Source organism: Pleurodeles waltl, chromosome 3_1 (genome assembly GCF_031143425.1).
Source record: "Pleurodeles waltl isolate 20211129_DDA chromosome 3_1, aPleWal1.hap1.20221129, whole genome shotgun sequence".
NCBI lineage: Eukaryota > Metazoa > Chordata > Amphibia > Caudata > Salamandridae > Pleurodeles > Pleurodeles waltl.
The window spans coordinates 1,348,555,183-1,348,575,908 of NC_090440.1; the positions used below are offsets into that span (position 1 = coordinate 1,348,555,183).

Genomic DNA, 20,726 nt, shown 5'->3' on the forward strand with positions numbered 1-20,726 from the left:
CCCTCTGGGGTACAATAAGCAGAGCTTTAGGAGGGCCAGGTCCATCTGGGCCTCAGCCACTGCACTAATTGTAAATGGACATTGCAAAGGGTCTCTAATGGGCCCAATATCATTGTCCTTTTAACCTTACTGGTAAAAACACAGATTGAGTTTTGAACAATTAATGCAAAAAACTTTGTTAATCCATGTCAGCGATTTTGTTCCTGTTTCTATTTTACACATTTTAGTTAATTTTGCATTCCCTAAGACTGTTCCCTAATTCCAGGATGTCTTTTTTGTATTTTTCCATGTAGCGTATTACTCTTGTACAGCACTTTATTTTAAAGAGCTGACGATCATTGACAAACCAGTAATCCTGGGTGGTTTTAGGTGTAGGTGAGCTGTCACGATTTCCATCTGAATGTAATAGAAAACAGAGAAGCACCAAAATACCGTTTGGGAGGCACACTATAGGAATCACAGAAATGTGATTTACATGTACAAGCGTTGCCCCCAATTATACAGACACACCCTTTTTAGAGACCCCCTTCACATTTTTCATCCCACTCGAAGCACTGACAAAACACACTATTCAACAGCCTGACGCACATTAATACTGTGATTGTGAATTGGAAAATTGCTTTTTTGGGTGCAATAGTTCTTTCTTTTTAATCAGAAATGCAATTTGTGATGCCACAACTTGTTTCTTTCACTGTTTTGTTTATGTAGTACCTGCTATGGTGTGTTCCACATAGGGTTGTATACCCTGAAAAGAATCAATTTAAATGTGTTCATATAAATAAATTGATACTTGTTTTTTACTTTCCCTGTGCATGATTTGTGTGCATTTAGAGCATAATTGTATTAAATGTATGCTTAGGGACCCGTGTTCCTTATAGCTTTATGACTACCCTTGGTCCCTGCTCATCCTTTGTGTCCCTGGTCTGTTTAAAACACAATGATCTAAAAAGGCAGCACAGGTGCTGTCCTTCGCAGCAGCCTGGGCATTAACCCTGTGGTCTATCTTACATGACTGTAAACTGTAGGTAAGGCTCTGTCCTAAGCCGCAGGTGCTTTAGGCCCCAAGGCTATCTTTATGGACATGAGCCGGCACACGAGTGGCTGTTCTCAGCAGCAGGAGTTACATTCGTTTTCTGGGATGTTTAATGTGCCATGACATGCAGGGTAGAAATTCTCCTCTTCCGGAAGTACAGAGATCCTTACACTTATTGGAAATGCGGGTGAGACACTGTCTCAGCAGGTGCGTTACCCTTCTTCACACGGGACGCCACCCGAATAGCAGCCACGTTCCTCTTCCGCAGAAAAAGCAAGAAAAATCAGTGCTGCAGGAGGGGCACCGGGCTCAACAGAAGGCGCATTAACCTTTTGGGCTGTAATAGGGTAGGCGCAGGGCCGGCTTTTGGGCGGTGCGAACGGTGCGGCCGCACCGGGTGCTGACCTGGATGTGGGGGCGCTGACCTCATTGTGGCGCTGTGTATAACGATAATTTACGAAAATTGCGATTGACTGCGGTATGTGCATTGACTCCCTAGATCATCTCACTGGGTCGGAACCTGCAGGTGCGGCACTGTGCTCATCTGCAACAGATTACCAGCCCTCCCCCATCTTCCAGTGGCTGGAATCTGCAGCCGCTGTGGTCGGTTGGAGGTGCATTAATCCTCTGAGCTATCTAACCGTGGTTAGAATTGCAGGTGAGCCGCTGTAGTCAGCTGGATGTGCATTAACCTCTAGGATTATGTTACAGATTTCGCAATTTGCAAGTGAGACGCCGTCCTCCTTCCCCGCAGGTGGCTCAACCCCCCGGGTTGTCTCACGGTTGTTGAAGCGTGTTGTTCAAGCACTGTCCTCCGCAGCAGGTGCATTAGCCCGCTACGCTCCCACCCGCCGGTGACGCAGCCCCTTTAAGAGGATGCTGCGGTGTTTGCGCTCCTCCCCTCCGGACCATCAGAGGATGCTGAGCCGGCATCGATGGAGCCGGGCCGGAGGGGTGCTGGAGATCGAAGCGGCAGGGAGGGGGCCCGAGAACCGGAAAGGGCCCCTGACGCTGAGGGTGGCACCGCCGGACACATTCACGCACGGACTCTAGGCGCTTCCCAGGGACAAGCGTGACATCGCACTGGACACGCGTGACATCGCTCTCAGGAGGCGTCTAGGTGGACAGAGAGGCGCCTCACCATCCGGAGCAAAGTCTAGTAAGGAGGGTCTGTGAAGGGCAGGTTGGCTCGACGTGAAGGTCGCCCCTGGACACAGCGTCTGTCAGACTCGGGCGGCCATCTATCCTCGGAGGGCGGTGTTCGCCTGACGGGAGTTGGACCCAGGGCTAGGGTATCGGGCAAGGGCTAGAGCTGGGTGTTAGAGCCAGGATCAGAGGTCACGCCAGTGTTTGGGTCGGCAGCTCGCAGTGAGTAAGGTTGCTACTGATATTACAGAGACTTAGGTGACTTGTGTGTACCCGTGAGCTTCACAAGTGCATCCCGCGGCTAGGGGTGGAGGGTGCGGTGCTGGTACTAGGTGGACTCGAGGGCTGGGCTCGGGCAGGCTTGGGCGGTTGAACCACAGGGTGTCTCTGGACCTCAGGCTAGAAGGGCTGGTTCATAGGAGATGACTTCAGACTTTAAAAGGCTCTGATAGGGTGTAGGGGGCTGAAGCAGGGTCTCTAGAAGGGGGTGTCAGGGGAGGGGGCGAAGGTTGGTGTTAGTCTCCTTTTGGGACCCAGACTTGGGGGGGTCGGATTGCTGAGGGTTGGACCAGGGGGCCTGAGACTGGCGGCTCCAAGTACAGAAGAGGTGTCTGAACAGTAGGAGCGACCTTCATCCAGCCCGGAGGGCGCGACCACAGCTGCTCGAGTCTGGAGTGTAGGAGCTGATATCCGCTAAATATTGAGGTGAGCGCGGCGCCTCTACTGGGGTGGTGCCTGAGTGAATATTGGAGCTGCATGCTGGATCAGCGCTGGGGTGGCGGTGGGTGCTGGGTGACTGACTATTGAACGTTAGTGGTGGCGAGTGAGTGGCAGTGTGAGATAGCGGAGTATGAGCGGACGGTGGAGTATGAATGAGTATGAGGTGAGTATTGGTGTAGGACAGTGTGTTGTTAGGTATAAAGATATGAATGAATCCTTATGGACGGGTGGGTAGTTTCCACTGGTGCAGCAGGGGCAGTGGCACCGGGGCCCTTGGGCCCACCGCCAGGATGCGCTCCCTTGGGAGTGACAGCCCCGCTATATTAAACCTAAAATCAATAAATCACTGAATCCGGGTTATTGCTGCATTTTGAAGTTCAACCAGCGCCCGATGGGTGGTTCCCTCCTTGCACTAGGGTCCTAGATACACTGGCTACATCACTGCTGGTGGGTTGCAAGAAGTGACAGGTCTGAGAAAAGTGCATTGGAGTGAGCGTCGGAGTTAAGTTCTGGTGGAGAGTGGGGGTATCATGCAGTGCTTAATTTGAGCCGGTGGTTGCCGGTGGAGGACACCGGCACTTATTTTTGAGGGCCGACACTTATTTTTCTGCATCCGGCAATTACTCCGAGCAAAAGACACATATGGGAAAGATGGGGCAAAGAAAGACGCAAAAGCGTCACAAAGGGAGAAAGCTGCAAGGGTGAGCTGAAGGGGCAGGAAGTGGCGTAAATGGACTAAAGAGGCCCGAGTTGGCTTTAGGATTACGCTGCCTCGGTATTCTGTGCTCGCACATTTAAATGTAGCAGCCGCGTGTTTCAGAGGAGGGCTATGGGTAAGGACACGTTTTTATTTACAAATTAACCACTGGTCTCATGGGTGAGCTGCGGTGGAATATATCGATGGGCAGTTTAACTGGAGCGTCTCTGGTGATTGCCGACGGTGTAGTGTGATGAGTGCCTCTGCTGAGTGAGTGACAGTCCAGTCTCTGGTCAGTAATGATGGAGTGTCGGTGGTGAGTGGTGTCCGAGTCGAGTGTCTGTCGTGTATGGAAATCTGGTGCAGTGTGCTAACAAGGTGTAGGTGACTGCAGGCGTGGTGTTGGCTTCTGAGCGTTACCAGTGTTAGAAGTGAGTGCTGGGTAAGTAGTGCCTTTTGGTGAGTTCTATTCAAGATCATATATGAGTGCGGTTTGTGTGTCTGAGGTGGATAGAGGTCTTGACTGGTAGGGCAGTGTCAGGACCGAGTGCTTGCCATTGGTGAGGTTTTGTGGAGTGGGAGAGTTGAGCAGAGATGGGTTGTCGGAAGTGAGTGCTAATGAGTAGTCAGCCCTGGTATCGTTTTTGTTGATAACTGGTGTCGGGTCCGAGGTTAGTTCCAGAGGATTGCAAGTGGTGACTGCTCGCACGGCGGCATACATATTTGTTGGCAGAGAATCGGAAGTGGGAGCAGACGTTTTAAGGAATTAGCAAAGGGGCAACTGCCCTGGGCCCACAGCTTCCACACCCACCTCTAACCTTTTTCTCACCCATCACCTTTGTCAGAAACGTTCTTTGCCTACTTCTACCTCAAGCTGCCTCTCTATCTAGCTTGTGTATTTTTAAGAATTTGCATCTGGCCAATATACATTTTAGCTGTTTTCGTGAACTTTAATGTATAATTCAATGTTGTTTAGCACCAGACAGGCTTGCATTTGTAGAAATTATGTAATACAATTAAAAATAGCTGGAGGAGGGGGGGTCAAAATATATCGTGCTCACAGCCCCACGAGTGGTTAAGATGACAGACACTGAGTGCCGCTGGTGAGTGCGAGTAAGTTGCCAGAGGTGAGTGCCAGTGGTGTGTCAACAGTGTTAGGGTGGTGCCTGAGGTTGGTGGTAGCGGAGCTCCGGGTGGACGTGTGTCGTTGTAGGTGCTCTCTGGTTGGTTACGGCGTGAAGACTGAAGAGCAGCCTAGATTGGCACTAGTGATCTAGAACGCAGTGGTCTGAAGCGTAAGTTACCCAGTGCTGCTATCGAGTTGCATGCTGGTACATGTAGTTTTTCTCGTTCCCTTGGAAAGTCTGGGGCGCTGCTGACCCCTGGCAAGGAGTCACACTCTCTGGCTCCAACATCCTCAGAGCAGCTGAGAAGCTTTAGGGACCCCCCTCTTTTTTGTTTCTCCCCCACTCTATTACCACTCTGTGTTTTGTCTCTCTTTCGCCTTACCCTCCCTCCGCCTGGCCTTCCAGCCTGCCTCCCTCCTTGTGCCCTTCTCCGTATCTATGCACCCTCCATTATTTGTTCGTGTCTCCTGCCTCTCCTGGGATCCTAACTCCTGCCCCATCAGTCCTTCTTAGCGGGCCACTGGTATACTGTATGTCTGCGCCGCCATCATCCCACCTATCTGCCCTGCCACCCCCCCCCCCCAACCATCGTTCGCTGCCCTCCCTGCTGCCTGGCCTCATTTTCGTTCCATGTTCGCCCTGTGTTTGTTTCCCTCCCTGCCCGGTGGTGTTTATCCTTCTTTCGGTCCCGTTATTACTCCCCTCTGTACCTGCCTGCTGCCTACGCCCCTCCCTCACTCCCCCCGCCCCTGCGTACTACTTCTGCCCCTCCTGCTGCCTTTTCAGGTTAGGTCTCATATATCTCCCCAACAAGCCACCTTTACGCATTTCCTCCCCCACCAACCCCCACATAATTTCCTCATCTTTCCGTTATTCCTCACAGCTGTACGAGCATCCTAGCCGGCTGCCCCACCCCCCGTCTCCCTCCTTTCCTGGTCTCCCTGTTGCTGTCCTCACTCTTTTTGTTTTACCTGTCTGTCTTCTTCTCTGCCTCCCCTTCATTCCTTCCCGTTGCCTGTCTCTTCCCGCCCATCTGTCGGGCTCCCCCTCCCCCTGTCTGTCCTCCCTGTCAAGGGCAGGAGCTGAATGTTCTCCCTGGAAGCACAACCTTGCGTGGAGGGAAGGCACAGGGGCATTACAGGCGCTCTACAAAGACGTGGCGCGAGGCGGGCAGGGGTGTTTCCTGTTTCTCGATCCCGTGCTCACTTTCTACAACAATGCAGTGCCCAGGGGGTCTAGAGGAGAGCAGTGTTTACTGCCCATAATATGATACGGTGTTCAGAAAGTTCAGAATGGGGAAGTGGACTTCCGGAAACACGGACTGGGGCTGTCGTAATGTCAAGGGGCTAGGAGCTACAGAAGGATGTGGTGGCGAGGCGCCTGTAATTTTGCTGGGGTTCGTAATGGGGAGCACCGTACATGCAACTTGCAATAACTCACAGGGACAGGTTCATCACTATCTGGGAGCCCAAGAAAGGTCCACATCCGGTTTATATATCCTCTTAGGCTGTGGCCCGCCCCGGGATGCGTGCGACGTGGTTGCACAGCACTTAAAAGCAGAAGGATGGTGTTATAATCTGCTCCTGGTTGTAATGCATCCTCTCCACAGATTCTCTGTTCCCTGCTGCTCAGCCCGCGTGTGACGTCATGGAATGTTGGTGAGTGCCAGAGGAGACAGGGAGGGTTGGCTGAGCAGTGAGGATGCTGCTGATAGTGTTACAGGTTACACAGTGAAGTACCCCATTCCACATTCCTCGCCAAGTTAGTTTGTGAATCATATATCATCATGGTTGGCAGGGCCTATGCCTCGTAGCCTACACGCATAGTTTTGGGGGACTCGACTGGGCGCTGGCTTGGGCTGCAAGTTGTGTGGTTGTATCTTCCCCTGCCAGCTACTTAGGTGCGGGCCCGCCACCTGTCAATTCACCCCTTGGGATATCACACTCCCTCTGGTCAGATTACCCTGCCGGGCTGTTCTCGCTCTCAGGAGTGTTCTTCAGGAACATCTTTATGCTGCCGCTCTGGGTCGCAGGAGACCCCATCCCAATGTTCTTCAGACTGTTCCATTGGGCCTTCCTGTTTAGGACTCTCAGCGAACTTCACCTTCTTAAATCAGGAAATTCCTTCTCTCTGTTGGGCAGCGCATGACCATGGTCCCCTGGATCTTGGTGAATTGCCAGGGCTCCCTCTCAAATGGTACCTGTAACTTGCTGCTTGGGTGGCAACCTTTGGTAAAGACCACATCCCCGACTTGAAGAATCAGGGTCGCTGCTCCACGATTCCTGCTGGCCTGATCGTTGGTGGTTGTCCACTTCCTTTATCCCGCTTTGGGGTCCTTGGAATGGTGGACCGCTGTTGGTTTTGACTTCTTCAAGCAGGTTGAATAGGAAGAGTGTTTTTTCCATCACAGGCCTTTTCTTCCAGAACGCACTGGACTGCACCACTTTAACCACCGGGTACTTAGAGTGTCATCAATGATAAAAACTGTAGCTCTCCGGTCCAGAAAACCGCTGAAGTCCATACTCAGGTGAGCCCACGAATAGTGGTGCAATTCTTTGGTGATTACAGTGCCTGCTTTGGGCCACCTCTAGTGAGCTGGCAAGAGTGGCATTAACACACATTGTCAGCAACCATGTCATCCATTCCAGTAAACCAAACCTTGCTCCTGAGCTGCCTTTGGTCTAGGCCATTCTTTTGTGAACCTTGTGTGCCAGCTTAACCACCCTGTTACACTGGTCTTTCTGGATAAGTATGCTGTGCCCCCGCAGCAGGAGTCCATCTGTGGTGCGGCTGAGTTCATGGCATATATGCCTCAGCTGTGTCATGTTTTTTTTTTTGGGGTGGTTCCATCCCTTGCTGCCTTTCAGAAAGTGTTTCCATGCTTTGTGGCGTATCGCTTCCATTGCCTTCTTCAGGCATGCATCCAAGTGGGTGCCTATTTGGATCTCTTCCAGCATCATTGCCATGGGATAGGCACCTTGCATGACCATGCAGACAAAGTACTCGGCTCTCTCGTCATCATCTTGTGCCTCAACTTCACTGACTTGTGGGCGTCACAATAATAAGTAGAGGTGGGCGAGCCACTGAAAGGTCAAACCAGGCTCAAGTCTGAGGCCTTTCTCTGGCTTAGCTCGAGGTCCTGTTGGAACCCCGAGCTGATAATAAGCCTAGCGTTTATGGGGCTTCTGCCTCCCTCCCTCTACCTGGGATGTGGCAAAAGCTGGCAACTATGGAACTTGAGAACCAGGTTCGAGTCTCGGCTTTGGCTCAACATCATGTGATCAGGGACAATCAATTAATATACCCATGTCTATAAACCAGGCATGGGAGCTTTGTGTAATGTAGGAAGTGGTCATGTAAAGCACACCAATACCTTCAAGTTTACACAATATTTTTAAAATTGCAGAAGAATGCAGTAAGGTAAAAACAACACCTTTATATAAGTAAAGACAGATACCCATTTACAAGCTGATTTGTACAGAGTGAAATCAGAAAACATTGATAAATCACAGCTTCCCTGCCTAAATTATGTGATGTTAGACAAATATTTTATTTCATCAAAACACTTTTTTCTTCATTATCGCATATGAAAGCACTTTCGAACATGTGAGTTCAGACTACTAGTTGTACAAAACTGTCACTTTTAATAAGTACTTCTAAGTGCAGTGCTATAATGTGCCTTATTAATTTCAAATCTTCCACATGTTAAAAAAATACACTTTTTTTCCTCTGAAGAGAGTTTACCATATTTTACGTGGTTTGTTGTATGATTTAGCTAGCACATATTTCCAGGGCTTAGCTCGTGCACGGCTCTAAGATCCAAGCCAGACTGTTGGCTCGGCTCTGCTCTCCCTTTTAATTTGTTGGTTTGCTCACCTCTAATAAGTCAGTTGGATTGTTGGCCCCGGGCAATATGTGACTTCAGAGTCATACATGTGTAGCTGGATGGCCCTTCGCTCAATTTTTGGTGGTGGGTTATGTGAGGTACTTACAAATAGCGGACCAGCGGCTTGTGTTTGGTGTCAACCCGAAACAGTCTTCCACAAAGGTAGAGGTGGAATAGTCAACAACTTCCCTTCCTTCTCTTTCTATTTGGGAGTACCGGGACTCGGTGCCTTTCAGGTCCTGGTAGGCATATGCAATGGGGACCCACGCCCCATGACTTCCTGTAGTAGCAGGGCTTCGAGCTCAACAGAGCTGGCATCCACCACCAGCTCTGTTATACAGTGAGGGACGCAGTATGCCATAGTTGCATCCTTTAGTAAGGCGTTCTTCATGTTCCGGAACACTACATCCAGTTTGGCATCCCACTCGCATGTTGTGCCAGCCTTGATGAGGGCCCTCAGGGTTCCTGGATGGTGGCCAGATTTGATATAAATCACCAACAGTAGACGGCCAAGTCTAGAAAGCTCTGAACTTTGGTTGAGTTCTGTGGCGCTGGCGCCTTTCCGTTGGCCACTGCCTTCTTTGGGTCCACCTGTAGGCTGTCCTTTGAGAAAATGTTTCTGAACACTTACATAAACTGCTCGAGGTCTGAGTATTTTTCCAGATGTAGCATGAAGCCACAGTCTGCAAGTCGAACCTGTGTTGCTCAGAGTCTTCTGTGGTGGGCTTCTAGCATGATGGACTATATCAGAATATCATCACTGATACTAAAAACCCCTGCCAGTCCTATTAGCACCACCTGAATTGTGTTCTGGGAGACCTCTGTGGCTGAGGAAATGTCAGACATCTGACATTTGTATGACCTTAGTTCAAGATGGGTATAGAAGTTGTGATATAGAAGCAGACAGGGCCTAGTACGAGGTAGTGGAATCCTGTTTTGCGATTCAGATTCGAGAACAACTACACGCCGTTTAGGTCTAAGATAATATCATCCATTGTTGCTAGGAGGTGATCCTCTTAGTGTATCGCCATGTGTGAGAGGTGGGTGTCCACACAGAGGAGAAAGGCTCCGGGCTGTCAGAGTTTGGGTACCACCACCAATTGGGATACCCTTGAGGTTGGCCCAGTCACTTTCTCAATTATTTCCAGCTGCTCTAGCTTTCGTAGTTCTTCCTCCCGCCAAGGGCCCCAGATGGAAGCAGACTTGCCGGTGGTGCCGGACCACCAGTTGTATGACCTGTTCAGTGTGAAATCTGATCTCTAGGCCCTTCTGGCAGCTGAGGCCATGGACCAGCTCTGGAAAGTCCTTCAGGACTGCCTCTGCTTGCGTTTTGTGGTTGTGCTGGGTGAAATACTCCAGCCTGAGGACCTCTGAGATGTGACATCCGAGGAGGGTGTCCATTCCCTCCTTTGTGATAGGTGATTGGGCCTGCACCCTGTGGCTGCCGTTTGTCACCACCACGTCAATGACTGCAACCAGGCAGTGGACACCGACTGCCATAGACGAATATCCTGGCTTTAGCAGTCTCCAGTGGGGGTCGAGGTTGCAACTTGTTGAACTGCCCTATATAGATAACATTCATGGAGACCCCCATGTCTATAAGGGCAGAACATGGCACCTCTCCCATCATCACGGTATACATAGGGACTGCTTCTTTTGGTGCTCACCAGCTGCTCACGAAAATCAGGAAGACGTCTTTGTCACTGTCTAGGACGCTTTCCCCGCTAGTCGGCTCACGCTTTGTCTGCGCTGCTGCATTCATTGTGAAGTGATTTGCCTTCTTGCACCGGAGCATGTCTTGCCTTTCGCAGGGCAGGTGTCTTTGTGGTGAGATTCCAGGCTTCAATTCCTAGATTTTGTCGGGGTGGGCATGGGTGTGCAAGCATCTGCGGGCACCCTCCAAGTCTGTAGACAACATCTACCCTCTCCTCTTTGACCAAGAAAAGGGCCCATCTTGCACACTCCTGCTGCGCTGAAGCGCTTGGAGAGAACCAGCTCCACGTCCTCTGCATTGCTGTTCAAGAGTCTGTGTGTACGCGCCAGAGCCAGAATGGCGTCCAGCATCATGTCAGGCTGGGGAGGATCAGGGGTCTCAATGAGGAGGAGCGACAGCCTTCTATGATCTGGGCATGGACCTTCTTGGCCTGATCTTCATCCATACACATACTGGTGAAGGTCCGCAACCAGGCGAGGAATGCCTCACTGTTCTTTTCCTCACATTTTTATGCCTGGTGCAGCTTGAACCTATCGAAATTAGGGTTAGTTGGGAGTCAAAATAGGCACTGAGGCCATTCACTGCCGCATCATAGTTGTGTTGACTCCTCTCCCTGGCAAGTTCTCAAATAGCTGGTAAATCTTATCACCTCCTAAGTGCAGGAGTAGCTATCCCCTAACAGTACCGCATTGCGCAGAAATAGCTGTTCAGCCTGCCAATCCACATGCGCCACCTCGGTGCTGCAGTTACCGGGTCCACCAGGTCGCTAAAAGTTGGCAGCGCAGTCAAGGAGGCATGTGCGCTCCGTCTTTGAGGCAGCAGCAGGGCAGGAGTATGCTGCGGGGGCATGCTTATGGCTTGGAGCAGATAGGTTTTCCCAGAGTCCACTTCAAATGGGCCACTGGCGTGGACACCTGGTTTGTGGCCAGCCTCAGGAATCAGGCGAGCGGGACAGATGTGGCAGGGTTTCCTCTCTGTTGGAGTGGTCTTAAGCAGTCTACACCCTATTTATTTATTCCCTTAGGCCATGCTCGGCCCGAGGGAGGATGTGACGTGGCTGTAAGCCACGTAGAGGTCAGCTGGCCCTCTACAGCGCCCTGGGTGGTCACACGGCCAGGAGGCCATACGTGTGTGCATATGATGTGCAGATAAACAGTGCTTTAAATAGTATAGAGTACTTTTTTGCTCAAGAGAAGTACTGATCCTCTCCTAATAAACGTATTGCATCGGCGATGCGAAGTGCAAGTACTCAGTACCGGACAGTACCTGCCTATTTAAAGCACTGCAGATGAGTGAACTGCACGAGGTAATTGCCGGCCTAGGATTTTCAGTGCGCTCTCCAGGCGCAGGGCTGCGCCTGGAGAGCTCCCTTCTGCTTAATGTGGGGCCCTGACTCAGGGACCACAGTGTACAAAATGTGAACTTACAGACTACCCTGTGAAGTCTTTAGGTTTCAGTATTTTTTTTATAACTTTAAAGATAACACATTCCCCCATTGCACAGGTGGTGTACTTTGTTGCTCCAGAATAGTTACTGAAGTGGGAATAATGAAGCGCACAGTTTCCCAGAGTATCTGTATGCTGCTGAGAAGGGCCAATAGTCGCCCGATATAAGTATTGCATCTCTCCTGAGAAGCGTCTGTACTCTCCCTTTAGAATGTAAAGTGCAGGTACCCAGTTCATGGCGGTTTAAAGCACTGCTCTGAAATACATTTCAACGGGAGACCAAGAAGGAAATGTAGCTACGATTTCACCTTATTCAGAAAAGTGCAATCCTGCCTCATGCCTTTTAAGAAATGTTCATTACTGATGATTCGTTAGACTGTCCTGATCCTGAATGAACAATACAGCTGTTGTCTGATTTGTTTTTATAGCGCGAAAATTGCCTAAGGGTACTGGAGCACTTTAAAACAGAATTACATTACGCTTTTTTTGGCACAGGAAGATTCCGTGATTCGCCCAGAATCACAGGATGTTTAGCCAAGGCCGTGATTCGAACGTGATTCACCCTTCCGAGGATGACGCTCTAGCCAGCAGGCCACATCTCTTCCTCCTCTGTGATATTCTGCCGTCTTCCTCTCAAGTCCTACGTTTATAGCCCTTCTGCCGTCCCTATTATCTCCTTTAAACGTTGAACTCGGGGTTCAATCCCTGGCTTACCCTTCCTTCCCAACACTCTCAGCTACCCCGCCCCCCCCCCCCCCCTCCTCCACACCCGCTCTGACTTGACTTGCTTTTGGCCTTTTAAGAAATCTTTCTGCTTCCCCTGCATCTTCTAGAATAGTTTTTCCATCACACGCCCCTCCCTTGCGCCGTGAAAACACATACGCCCCGTTTATGCCTGTTGGGTATCCTAGTATCGCGACAGCGTTTGTTTCACTGCTAGCAACAGTCACGATATAGTGGTCTTCCTCCCATTCAGTGGAACTCCACAGTAACCCAGATCAGATGTGTATGAACTATCTTAGGCCTAGAACCCCATAGAACAGCCCCCCTCCACCAGATGCATATGTTTTTGATAGAACCAGTGCTAGCGTTCACAGCTTTCCAAGACAGCACTGGAAAGTTAAGGTTATTTTTAGATCCTCGGAGAATTTTGTAGTGAGTTGAGCATGCAGCTTCTCAAATCAGCCTTTCCTCGGGAAGTAGAGAATACTGCGAAGCAATTGTAGGGGAGGCAATGTTCTAGATCATCCCACCGTTTCCACAAGGTGGTAGCAGGGGTGACCATCGCAGGCTGTGGTTGCCTGATCTAGACTGTCATTGGTTTCCTTCTGACCAGATGATTACCTTTAGCACCGTAATCCTTGAATTTGGACTCACCAAATTTTCCTTTCTTCTTCCAAGGAGTTCCTCTACATGTCTGCGGAGTGGCCTGATTAATTTATAGACTGGAAACATGCCTTAGAATCCACCCAAGGCTGGGACAAGTAATGTGGCGTCTATAAGTAAGGGCTCCATCCATGATTTCTTAGTCTGGGAGTTGTGGGTATAAATTCTGCCAGACACACCACCTCTACCACTTTCTCCGTCCTGAGATGGGCATCGGAATCTGTAATTGAATCTAATGGGCACAAACCGAGCAGTGCCACCCACTCTAAGCCCTAATGTAGGTGGTAGAAAGAACAGGGGACTGCAGGTGAGGGTGGTTCTCTCCCAGAAAAGGTGTCTAAGGGACGTCTCTGGGGAGAATCCAGTGAGCAGTCCCTTGAAATATTTAATCATTTCAATGCGTGGTTTATGTGAATATTTTGTCAAAAGATTGTTCTGAGGTGCTGGAAACCTACATTACGTGTGGTGTCCCGTTTGTATAGCAGTAGAGAGACACTGCCCAGGACTTGGAGCTCAGCATGATGGAAATGCATGAACCTGACCAAATGCAGGATTCTGCACTCATTTAGTTGTGGTTCATACACTGTGTGTAAACTCATTTTGTCAAAAAACTGTTATCGGTTAATGATATTGTGTGACAGCGTCCTTTGTTTTTGTTTGCACAAGCATGTTGGGTACTGGGCAATTTTGCCCTGCACATGTACTAATTTCAGTTTGAGGGCCGTTATTGAAGGAAAGTGCAGAATTTAAAGTCTAGCCCCAGTTCCTTCTGTAGATGTTCATACGCAACAATTACTCAATCAATCAATCAAATAATTTCTTAAGCGCACTACTCATCCGGTAGGGTCTCAAGGCACTGGGGGGGGGCTTGTTACTGCTCGAAAAGCCATGTTTTTAGGTGCTTTCTGAAGGTTAGGAGGTCCTGGGTCTTGCGTAGGTTGTTGGAGAGGGAGTTCCAGGTCTTGGCGGCGAGGTGGGAGGTGGTGCGTTGGATGCGGGGGACTTTAGCAAAGGCGAGGTCGGCAGAGCGGAGCTGTTGAGTTGGTATGTGGAAGTTTACTCGTTCGTTGAGGTAGGCCATTCCAGTGTCGTGGAGGGCTTTGTGAGCGTGGACGAGGACTTTGAAAATGATCCTTTTGTTGATGGGCAAGCAGAGTAGGGATCTGAGGTGGATGGATATGTGTTTGTGGCATGTTACTGCATGTTGTTTAAAATTGTCTTTACATTGGTTAATGGGTTTTATCTGAATTATTTAAAACTAAAAGATGAGCTTTATTTTTATGTAGTCAGTTTATTGAATAATTGCATGCATAAATATTCTCTTGAAATATATATAGTGCATGTACAACCTTCTAATCGCGTAATGTTAATAAAACTGTTTCATATGTTGACATTCGTGGGGTACACATTCTCAGAACAGGGTTGCGTTCAACTACACATTTAAAACAACACTTTCCTGCAAAAACTGGCCCTTTCGGGAACTCATTTGGTATGTGGATCCTGTCAGAGCTTTGGATCAAAACATTACTGATGCTTCAGAAAATATCTTAAAAGTAGATTCTTTTTTAAACGTGAAGCTGAAACCGGGGAGTGGAAGCTATTTCCAAAAGTATGAAAAAAATACAAATGTGTACATGAAAACAAAAATCTTTAATAGTGTATTTTTAGCGGGGGTGGTCTTTTTAGGGCCTCACGAACCCCGTCAGAACAGTTAGTCCACAGTCGCCTTCCCATTGGCTCCCATTTCCGACTAGTAAATTGCTGCGGAGGGGCGGTGTTTCTCCTCAGGCAGACGCCAGCTGTAGGCCGCAGGTCATTGTCCTGTATACTCCTCTTGGCACAAATATGTGGCAACTAAATGTCTTCTTTCTGCGAACCCCCCCCTCGCGTTCCCTCGCGGGACTTTCAGAGGATGTCTTGGTAAATTCACAAGTTAGCCGCTCCTCCGTGGGGTTAAGTGCGTGGCCCGTCCCAGGGTGCTCACCGTGTATCGGTCACATGGGGGCGCTGCTGGGAGACAGTCTGCCCTTACTAATGGATCAGGGGATGTTATTCAGTACACTATGGTCACCGGGGTACCCAGTTTGAAGTGGTATATGCAATGCAGTGACACCGCCGTGGCGTGCGGTGTGGGACCCACGCAGCACCAGATGCTCCATCGCCTGGAGGCAGCAGTCCCTTTGGGGCGGGTGGTGTGTATGCTGGCCGTGGCAGAAGAGGCAGTGTGCATGGTTGTGAGAGATGGGTGCGACTGTTTTGTGACAAGCGGAGCAGTGCATGTGTGCCTGTGTGTATTCTTGTGACAGGTGGAGCGGAGCATGCATTTGGGTGGCCACTGGAGGCGACAGGCGGCTTCATGTCACTGAGGCGAGTTATTCTGTGCGTGAGTCGCACTCCAACCAGGGAGTAACTCAGGCCTCTGCAGACCCTACTCAGCCCGAAGCCAGTGAATATCTGTGAGATAAAGGAGACTCAGGGACCCGTAAATATAGCGCTACGCCCCCGACTCTGGCAAGACTGCACTGATGCATCGTGTAAGGGTGGAACTGGGTATGCTTTAAGCAACAGCGGGAGGCAGCAAGGTCAGGACGGTGCAGTGCGGATCAGTGAGCTTGGCAGTGTTGGAGTTGTAGGCAGTGATGGGTGCAGTTGCTGCATTGCGAGTCAGAGAGACTGGCAGTGATGCTGGTGGTGCTGTTGCATGACGAAAGGAGTGCAGTGTGGGGCTGCATGAGGGCAGGCTGCTCACGGTGCAGTGTTATACAGTGATGTGCAGTGTGAGGCTACAGGTGTGCAGAATGAAGCAATTGTGTTCCGAGCCGTGCAGTGCTTAGCTGTAAGAGGCAGTAAAACTGCACATGGTGCGCTGTGGATTGCCAGTGGTGCAGTGTGTGGCTACTGGTGGTGCAGTTCTAGCCAGTGAGGTCAGTGGTGCTGTGTGAGTCAGTGAGATTGATAATGGGGCACTATGAAGTAATGAGACTGCAAGTCGTGCAGTGAGAATTATCAGGTCCTGCAGCGGGAGGCGGTGGGGCTGCAGGTGATGCAGTGTAAAGCAGTGATGGTGCAGGTCGTGTACTGAACGTAGAGACGAAGCAGGTACTTCAGAGTGAGGCAAAGGGGGCAGATTGTGCAGTGGGAGGCAGTGAGGCTGCATGCCATGAACCGGGGCAGCGAGGTTGCAAATGGCTCACTGTTAGGCTAAGATGCTGCCAATGGCGCATTGTACGAGTGAGGTTGCCAGTGGTGCTATGGGAAGCAGTGAGGCTGGAGGCCACGGAGTGGGAAGCATTGGGGCTGCATGTCCTGTATGCTTGGAACAGTAAGAGGCCGTTTGTGCACATGAGACAGTGTGCTTAGCATTATTACAGTGTAAAGCAGTGGGGCAGTGTGAGGCAACTTGATTCCAGTTGCGTAATGGGAATCAGTATGGCCACAGGTGTGTGCACCGGGGGGCTTTGCGGTTGAGGATGGTGTACAGTGTACTGCAGTGTGAGGCGGTGAGGGCGCTGCTCGTGCAGCGAGGGCAGTGAGCCTGCCTGTGGCTCATTGGGAGGCAAGGCGTTGAAGGTGGTGCAGTGATAGTGCAGGTGAGGGACTGCGAGGCAGTAATGCAGTGGGAGGCGCGCGGTTCAGTGTGGGACCAGGGTGTAGGGGGTGCTGTGGCAGGCAGTGACGCTCAAGACGGTGTAGTGGGCAACAGTGCAGGTGGTTCAGTGTCATACACAAGCTGCAGGTGAGGGGGGCGTGCACAGGCTCCTGGTCTGCAAAAGCCTCCTCCTGCTCACTTGCAGCCAATGATGTCTCTGTGATGTGCTGCTATTTATAGAAGCAGCTTCCTTTGTGCTGCTCCCGGGCCAGCCTTCTGCATGGAAACAAGGGGAAGTGAGTGGGCGGCGAAGAGCTCTGGTTGGACTGTACCATCCCGGCCTAGAGATGGGGGTGTCGTAGAGCATTGGGGTGTGCAGAGAGGGGTAAAGGTGTGAGGGACGGGTTGCTTTGGGACGCCGTGACAAAGAGTACTCTGGAAAGGGGATGTTAGTGGCGACCTCGGAAATTAGGTTACATGAGCTGCGGGGGGAAAGGGGGTCTCGGTGCGCAAGGGGTGTCTGGATGCGTAAGGGAGAGTAGTGCAAAAGCACTTCATTCATGCCTGCTAGTTGCAGCCCAGACAAAGACGTACCTGTGAAGTCTGACAGACACCCCGAAACGTGTTAGTGGCAGCCTGGGCAGAGATATTGAGGCAGCCAAGAGGACTGGGTGGCAGAGGCCTCTCGGGGATGAATGCCAAGCCCAGCCTGTAGAGGGCATGCCAAGGGCAGCTCAGGGTGTGGAGGGGTATTGGGGGCAGCATGAAGCGAGTTAGGTGTCTCAGCCTAGGAGACCTGGGTCAGTGGCACCTCAGAGCGGGGCCTGTCGAGGGCACCCCGGCGGTGATGGCGGATAAGAGGCAGCCTAGGAGAAAGAAGAGTGTAGGTTGGCGCCGCACAGGGGGCAGATAGGATAGTGCAGCCCAGGGGCGAGGGCGTGTGTCGGGCATCCGCATGGGTGAGGGCGCTTCAGTGATACCCAGGCGGAGGAAGGTTTCGGGGCGCTGTAGGGGTTGGATAGGTTAGTGCCAGTGGGCAAGGAGTGTTAGCAGCACGGTCCAGTAGAGATAAGAAAGAGCCCTTTTGCGATTGCTTTTTGGGGGCTACCCTCGTTATTCCAGGACCAAATGCTGACCACATTATAACACTCTACCCTTCCCCCCCGCCCCAAACAAACTGCGCTCATACACGGTGTGTCAATTCTTTTGACTAGATTAGGGTTTAGGACTTTGCTGAAGTACCCTCAGACAGTACCATAGCCAGTGTGTCACGAACTCTAGTGCAAGGAAAGAAAGCCCCCCCCGCTCCTGGCTGCTGTTTGAATTGTAAAATTCAGCAATAACCAAGGGTGAGTGGGCCGCTCAGTTCCTTGGGCTCCGGTGCCACTGCACCAGCTGTTTTCCTCTCACTATCTTCCTTTTACCTGGTCACCCTTTCCCTGTGACTTTATTTTTACAATATATGTTATTCTTCTTTCTTCCCTGTCTCTCTCCTTCCAACCGTGACCCTATCACTCTTCCATATAATTGCCTCCATCTCTCTCTCTCTGTTTCTCTTCTGTCACATTCTGCGATTTTAACTCTTTTTTTCCCTCTCAGTCGCTTTCTAAATCTACTTGTCATTCAGTGTAACTCTCTATGACTCGTTCTTTCAAAACCCCTTCCCCTGGAGCTCTCTTTCAGTCTCTGTGATTTTGTTCTCTTTTGGCACTAACTCCCTGTCACATTATCTTTCCTCTTTCTCTGAATACCCCCTCGGCTCTCTTCTCTAGTATTGTGTTTCCGTCACCACGGGATGACCCTAGCTGACAGGCCAGGTTTAATTTTGCTGCTCTTATTCAATGCAAACCTACATGTCAACACTCAGGAAAACAATGCTGAATTTCACTACCAATTAGTGAGAAAGCACTGCCCTGTCTTCTTACACAACCAAGCTCTTTCCATCTGACAGGAGAGTTTTAGTGAGAAACGCAGCTCAAGAACTCTGTCTAGGACAACTTAAGTCAAGCAAAGGGGGAGCAAAAGGGGATCCCAAAGCACATTTTCCTCTTTCAGTTTTCCACAGGAATTTTGGAAAGCGAGACAGAAAAACAGCTGAACAAAACTACACCAAATTTGGCAGAAAGGTAGAACTTTTCTAAAAAAGCATGCTTTTTGTGATTTTGTATAAATCTGTTCAGCCGTTTTTGAAAAACTAAACTTCAAAATATGACAATATTGGGACAGCTGGAGCACCGTGGTAAGGGTAGGGATACCCTGAACCACTAGCCATTGTTGCGGTGGGAGGGCCTTGGAGCCGAAATAAAAAAAAGTCCTGTTAGGATTCCCTCAGACTCCCACAGTACCTAGCACAGCCCACTCTGTGGAGTCCACAGGATTGTACAAGCGTCAAAAAGTGAATCTTGCATTGTCCATTGGAACCTTGGAGTGGCACTTGTGCAATAGTAATGGGAAACTGCGGTACAGTGGAAAAAAAATAAAAAAGTAGAAAATTTGGATGGACGTTCATGGGGGGGTTGTGTAACCGTATGGGAGGTTGCCAGCAATGGGGGGGTTTGGGCACAGGGCCTGGCAACAGGCCAGGTCCTGCAGCCAACCTCAAGCTACGCACGGTAAAAGGCCATGTGCGGCAGGGTGTTGGCCACCAGTGGAGTGTTGGTCACAGGCCCTGCATCCAATCGTGTGCTGCATGTGGACAAAATCGATGATCTGTGAGGGACTTGGTTGAATATGCTCCAAAAACCCAGAACTTCACTTAAAAAACAAAGGTTAAAGTGATGTTATAGTTAGGTTTGATAATAAGATCTTAACATTCGTTAAAAAACTACTAGTAATTCATTAAAAAAAACAAAGTTTAAAGTGACAAAATAGTTAGGCCTGGTAATAATATCTTAATTTGTGTGAAAAAAACTAAAAAATTCACTATTAAAAAAAGGTTACCAAGATGGCATAGTTAGATAAGCTAGTAAGACTTTATAGTTAGGCCTTGAAATAATATAAAAACTATTGCTTTAAAACTAAATAACTGAAATTCACTTACTGAGCCAACTATAACTTGCTCCCTCACCATGCACTTCTTATGACCTTGCATATTACGTTACTCAATTACTCATGACATTTTGAATGACATCATTGATGACATCACTGACCGATGACATATCTCATATATATATATATATATATATATATTTATATATACACACACACACACATACACCCACCAACTATGATTTTTTTTTATAAAATAACTGTGCTGTTTGAAAAATGAGGCAACTTAAACAGAACTTCAGTTTATGGTTATGTTTCTCATAAGCCTACCACAGATGGGTCATTCAGGTGTAAGAGAGTTGCAGATTTTTTTCAAATTGAAGTCTTAGTGGTGTAAAGTGCAAGGATTACAGGACAAAACACAATGAATGAATGAAGTGTTGTTCAGCTTACACGGAGAGGCAGAGTGTTGTAGAGGCCTAGTGGGACTGTGTGTGTAAGACCAGACAGGGACAAGTCAGTGAGTAGGTAGTGTCAATAAGAACCTAAAGAAGAGGAGTGTCTGGGGCTAGGGGAAGACTATTCACTGGCCACCAAAAAAGGTGGGGTTTTTTTGGGCCCAGGGTAGGTATGTTGATATGGTGGGGTTGGAGGGAGGACAGGGGTGACCTGGGGAAAAACTGTCCTGGCTAAAAGTGAGGTTTGTCAGCGGATAGGTCGGAGTGATTGTCAAGTCACGAGGGATCCTAGTGTCAGGAATCCAAGGGAGGTGGCCGGTCTTTGTCTAAGTAGCAATGGGGTGTCAGGGGTGGCCTAGAGGAAAGGAGTGCCTGCGATCAGCGGACAGTCTCACACTGCTCTGGTCATTTCCAAAGGAAAATGATGGCGCTGAGTACTCGGGAGACTCCTTTGATTTCTGCTGATTGGTTAACAATTGAATGTGGCCAGTGTAATTCACACCCTGTTATGTTTTTTTTGTAACTAATTGCGTAGCC

The 20,726-nt window shown here is 49.7% G+C and overlaps 1 protein-coding gene across 6 annotated transcripts in view; it reads left to right on the forward strand.

Annotated features, from left to right (window-relative positions):
- Window positions 1–1,943: 1,943 nt before the first annotated feature.
- Window positions 1,944–20,726, forward strand: part of ABCG4 (ATP binding cassette subfamily G member 4) — a 156,135-nt gene continuing 137,352 nt past the window's right edge. For 3 of the 6 annotated variants that reach the window (XM_069224829.1, XM_069224833.1, XM_069224831.1), the window contains exon 1: window positions 1,947–2,192. The gene's annotated coding sequence lies outside the window, so the exon portion shown is untranslated. Of the gene's footprint in view, window positions 2,885–20,726 lie in introns of all 6 variants that reach the window. The other 3 variants (XM_069224828.1, XM_069224832.1, XM_069224830.1) reach the window with 2 other exon arrangements.